Below are 6,046 nucleotides of genomic sequence, written 5' to 3'. Positions count from 1 at the left end.
TCAATTCCATCAAAGGACCTTGTTCCTTTTGGTGAAGATTATGAGATCCCAAGCGGATCTGATGAAGAAAATCATTCTGCTGCTTTGTCAGAGCAGATTGATGAAGAAATTGAAGTGGAAGCAATCCCTTCAACCCCAATCATTTCCTCGCCTATGCCTCAGTTCACAGCTGAAGAGGCCGGCGTTGAGGAAATTGAAGAAGATGTGGATATTGAAAGCACAAGGCCAGTGATGAATGATGACTTTTGGGAAAGTCAGCATCCAAATTCTCCACTCTTCACCCCAATCCAACAGATTCCTCAGTCCCCTGCTCCAACAGTTCAAATGGGATCTGAAAAAACTCATCCCACTTCATCTGTCCATGAAGAAATTCCAGCCACTAGCGCTGATGAACCTGCTGCTACTGATCCTCAGACTGCACCTGTAGAGGAACAAGAAATTCCTCAGCCTGAAGAACCTGAGATTGCGATTCCAGAGGTCGTGATGCATCTCACTGACACTCCACTGCCAAAGCCAAAGAATCCCTTCTCAACGAAGCAAAAGTTCAAGGCTGAAGATTTCTTCAGCGAGCATGTATTCTTCACTGATTACAATCCAAACGATTCTACTCGCATAAGGAAGAGGCGTTTCTGGACTGCCAGTCAAGCCAATTTCTATTCCTCATTGCTCTTCAACAAAGACAAAGTCTTTGATCATGCACATATTCCTCATGTGGACATGGAGTCTCTGCCAGGCTTTGAGCCAGTCCTCAGTGTTCTTCACGACGCAGGACTTCTGAATTTCTGCACTGACATCTGTGATTGGAATGAAGAACTCATTCTTCAATTCTATGCAATGCTGCACATCACCGGAGACGCTGAAGACGTGAACTCATGGGTGTTAGACTGGATGTCTGAAAATACTCACTACAAGGCACCAGCAACTGAATTGCTCCGTGCCCTACCACTCAGTCCTCCACTTGATGGTGCTCGTTGTATCTACAACAAACTTGAGCTTTCAAATCACTATATGCAAGTGCTGATGAAGCCTTTGAAGCTAGGGCAGGCCCCAAGAATCAAATTCCTCGTCAAGGAATTATTGTATGTGCCTCGGACTGTCTATCGGATTCTGACGAAGATAATTAGTCCTATCAAAGGCCACGACTCAAATGATGAAGAAGTCGTTGGCATCATGAAGAATATGCTTTTCAATATCATTCATGGCGTTCCTGTCAACTTCCATGATTTCTTCATGAGGACTCTGGCAAACATTGCTATGTGACCATTTGAGCTGAAGCCTTATGCGCCTTGGATAATGAGATTCATCAGGACAAGGTCTTCACTCAATTACAAGGCTGATACTCTGAACCACTTCAGCTACTTGCCCCCGATTGAAGTCCTCAAACGGACATTTACCTCAGCTGATGACAAGGGCAAGGCTACTGCTGTGATCGATGAAGGCATTCGTCCATTGAATGGACAGTTTCGCAAAGCTGCATCCTACTCCACCAATGATGACTCTGCCACACATGACTCTGCCGCAAATACCTCAGCCAAGCAAAGTCCTCAAGCCACAGCTCCCAGGGTGATGACTGATCGTGAGTTACTCCTCAGTCTTCATCAGAAGGTTGATCGCAATCATAAATGGGTCAACCGTCAGTTTGGTTCAATTCTTCACAACATGACCTCAACACACAATGTAGTGAAGGAAAACCACTACTACCTCCATGAAACCTTCAAACGCACCTGGGCTATTCTTTCAAATGTCTACAGCGCGGAAGAACTGACGACAATGGGTCTCAAGGAAGAATTTGACTGGTCTGCACCTCCTCCGAAGAAATACAAGAAGGTCAAAGTTCCTTCCTTGGTGGCCAGCTCCTATTCTTCATCACGAGACACTGATGAAAATGAAGACTTGGACGACACTGCGGAAGGCCCTACTACAACAACCGACCCCAACCACGTTGGCGCTCCTTCATCAACTTGAAATTCTTCAGGGGCGTTAGTCCTCAGTTTTGATCCTTTTGGTCATTCGATGACAAAGGGGGAGAAATTTGAGTTAGTCTTCAAGTGGGTCTATTATATGGGCAATTTTTTTTGTTTGTTAAGTTACAACTCTCGTTCTTCTGAAACTTTTATTGAATCGAGTTGTAATCTTAAACCCGATGGTGCTTTGATACTTTTGATGCACTGTGCTCTGGCACTATGCTCTGATACTCTTGATACGTTATTTTGCATGCCTGTTCCTCATTAATATTATTGCACGCATGCTGAATTTCATCAAGCACCATATTTCATCATGCATTTTCAAATTCTTCATATTATATGTCAAATGCGTGTATGAATTACAAGATATAGGGGGAGATCTCCATGATTCAACTCTTCAAATGTGCATTGCCTCAAAAGCAAATTCCTCACTATGCACATCTTCAGGGGGAGTTCTTCTATATATTGCAACCAAATTCCTGAATATCAGTATTTACACTTCATATGTTTATACCCGTTGAAAACTTAACCTATATTATCATCAATCACCAAAAAGGGGGATATTGTAAGTGCATCTAGTGCCCCTTAGTGATTTTGGTGTATTGAAGACTTATAGGTTAAGGGACTAATGTGTTTATGAGTGTACACAGGTCTATAAGTCTATGAGGAGTTTGATATTTACAGAGAAAGTCGACCCCTAAAAATGAAGTTCTTCGACTAAAGACTTTGATATTCTGAAGACTTTCTGAAGACTTTGACAGTGAAGAAATTGGTGTGACCTTGAAGACTTGGTATTCATTTGAGGAACATGAAGCGTGAAGACTTTTGTTTTCGTAGTTTTGTTTTCTCTTTCTTGAGTCATAGGAAACACCGTACTGTTAAAGGGGGTCGAGGAAATACTAAGGAAAAATTTCCATGTGATGCTCAACTCAAAATTCTACACCTACCAATCCCTTCGAGTGAAGCCTTTGGAAATCTCATACAGTTCAGTCAATTTCTTCAGTGACAGAGACGAAGTTCTTCTGGTCGCTGAGGAATTTGTTCTGACCGAGGAGTTAGGAATTCGCCAGTGCGGATTGCCTACACAGTGAGGAACATGATAGCCCTGAGGAATTTGTGATTCAAATTTCCGACCATTGCTGTGTTGCGCGCCAGCTGTCCCAAAATATTTTATCCACCTAACGGTCATATCATTGAAGGGTATTTATGTCTTATCATGTCGGGCTGCTCCCTAGGCTATAAATAGCCGCCCCCTACAACCACTAGCTGGTTGGCTGCTCTGAGAGAAACTTGACAATTGTCATTTGAGAGCAACCCATCCTCCGAGGACTTTGAGCGAAAATCATCGAGTGAGGAAAAACCCAAAACCAAACCCCTACAAACCCAAAGTGATTGAGCATCACTGAAGAGATTGATCCTTCATGGATCCGACGCTTGTTACCTTTGAAGATTGTGCTTCTTCTAGACGGTTAGGCGTCATGGTCTAGAGCATCCAAGAGGAATTGTGGATCGCCGAGTGACCAAGTCTGTGAAGGTTTGGAAGTTGCCTGAAGACTTACCACGAGTGATTGGACGAGGTCTGTGTGACCTTAGTTCATGGAGAATACGGTGAGGACTTGCTGTCCTGAGCTGCGTGCTCAGCGACTGGGTGTCCGGGACTGTGTGTCCTCGAGTTTAAATACTCAGCCGCTCCAACCAGACGTACAACTGAGACAGCAGTTGGAACTGGTCTACCAAATCATTGTCTCCACCAACCTTACTGGTTCTATTTCCTCAACCCTTTCATTTCCTCATTAATGTGTTGAGTGTTCATTCATATCTGTGTTTGAAGACTTTGACTGAAGACTTTCTCAATTTCCTCAGTTCAATTTCTTCAGTCTGTTTGTCTTCATCTTGTGCTATCCTGTGTTTATGCTTTCTGTACTCTTTGATTGTCTTCATTTCATCATGATGACCATGCCCGCATTCTGTTATGCATATTTCTGAGTACTTATTCCGCTGCAAGTAGTTCTTCACTTAGGAATTTCCTCACCGGCAAATTCCTCATTGAAGAATTCATAAAAATCGCCTATTCACCCCCCCTCTAGTCGATATAACGCACTTTCAGTCCTCAAATCCCTCTGTTATTTTATCCACCATCACCTAGCATATCCTTCTGGAATCGACCGGCAGTGAAAAGTTGCGCCGGATTTAGTAGGATAAACAAAGCCAACAGCCACATTGACCTTCAAATTCATCCATTGCGCCATAAGGTGGCAATTTTCAGCCTCCGTGATAGCATCTATGGGATAGCCGGCAGGAGCCGTCAAGGCATGCTCCGGCTGAAGCAGCTCGGTGGAAGCCACGCTGCTTCTCCGCTGAGATGGCGGGGTAGCTTCGGGGGAAGCTTCGGCAGGTCGTTGCTGCGATCTGCTTCTCGTTCCTCTATCGCTTGTACCCTTGCATGCAGCGCCTGCAGTTCGGTCTGCTGCACTTTCTTCCTCCTCTCCTGGCATTTGTAACCGCCTGTGTCCGGAAACCCGGCCTTCCACGAAACGGAGCATGGCATGCCTCGTGTCCGTCCAGGGTGGTCAGGATTCCCGAGGGCCATTGTGAGCTCGTCGTTCTCTCTGTCTGGAAAGAACATCCCTTGCTGCGCTGCTTCGATATATTGCTGAAGCCTCTTGATTGGTATGTCCAATTGATCGTCCGTCCAAATGCACTCCCCTGATACAGGGTCCAAGGTTCCGCCAGCCCCGAAGAACCAAGTCCGGCAACGGTCTGGCCAGTTCATTGTCTCTGGTTCGATCCCTTTATCAAGCAGATCATTCTCAGCCTTGGCCCACTTAGGCCGGGCTATGAGGTAGCCACCTGACCCCGTGCGATGGTGAAGCTTCTTCTTCGCAGCATTTTTCTTGTTCGTCGCCGACATCTTTTTACTCTTTTCCGATGTCTTGTGGGCCACAAATGCGGGCCAGTCATCTCTGATCTTCTCATATTTTCCCTTGAATTCTGGGGTCTCTTTTTTATCGACAAACTTATTCAGGTCTTTCTTCCAATTCCTGAATAGGTTTGCCATCTTCTTAAGAGCAAAATATTTGATTAATTGCTCAACTGGCTTCTCCGGATCATCCTCTGGTGGTAGGGTGAAATTTGACTTCAGCTCAGTCCAAAGATCATTTTTCTGCATATCATTGACATAAGACACCTCAGGGTCTTCGTTCTTAGGCTTATACCATTGCTGGATGCTAATTGGGATCTTGTCCCTAACCAGAACCCCACACCGAGCAACAAACGCCTTCTTTGTCCGGATGGGTTGAATCGGTTGGCCGTCGCGCGCGATTTCTATGATCTCAAACTTTTTATCCGAGCTCAACTTTTTCTTCGGGCCTCGTCTCTTTACCGAAGTTGTGCTCGATCCAAAGGGCTAGAAAAAAGAACAAAGACGAGAGTTAATTAATATGTGTACATACCAAAACAATGAATGCATCAATTAGCTAGTCAGCACAGGCTTAACTAATATATATACCTGGCCGGACTCGGTTCGGTCACCGGAGCCATCCTCATGGTCTACTTCTTCTTGCACCGGCATGGGCTCATCAGAGCCATCATAATCATAGCCAGCTGCTTCTTCACCCTCTCCTTCCAGACCATCGGCGGTGTCGTTGAGAAACATCAACGAGCAGACAACATCACTTCCTTCTGCGATTATTTACAACATGGCAATTATTATTCGAACGTGACAGATATGGATATATTAGTGGCAAACGTAGAACTCGCTAGGTAATCACAATAAGGAATCATATTAATTAGTGGCCTCGACGCTGCTTCTCTAGGGTTTCGGGTGGCCTCGACAACGCTTCAAGGGTTAGGGGTGGCCTCGAGAATGCTTCAAGGAGGGGGTAATATCGACCCCCCCCCCCCTCACGTGCTGAAGCTATCGGGAGGGGGTATATCGACAACGACGACATACGTACATGGGAAAAAATATGCTTGTTTTCTCCTTCTTAAAAATACATGAAGCTATCGGGAGGGGGTATATCGACAACAACAATGACGACACTACATATATTCTTTCTTCTCTATTCTTTCTTCTCCTCTCT

Source organism: Triticum aestivum, chromosome 7B (genome assembly GCF_018294505.1).
Source record: "Triticum aestivum cultivar Chinese Spring chromosome 7B, IWGSC CS RefSeq v2.1, whole genome shotgun sequence".
NCBI classification, from domain to species: Eukaryota; Viridiplantae; Streptophyta; class Magnoliopsida; order Poales; family Poaceae; genus Triticum; species Triticum aestivum.
Note: the sequence above shows the minus strand (reverse complement) of the source record.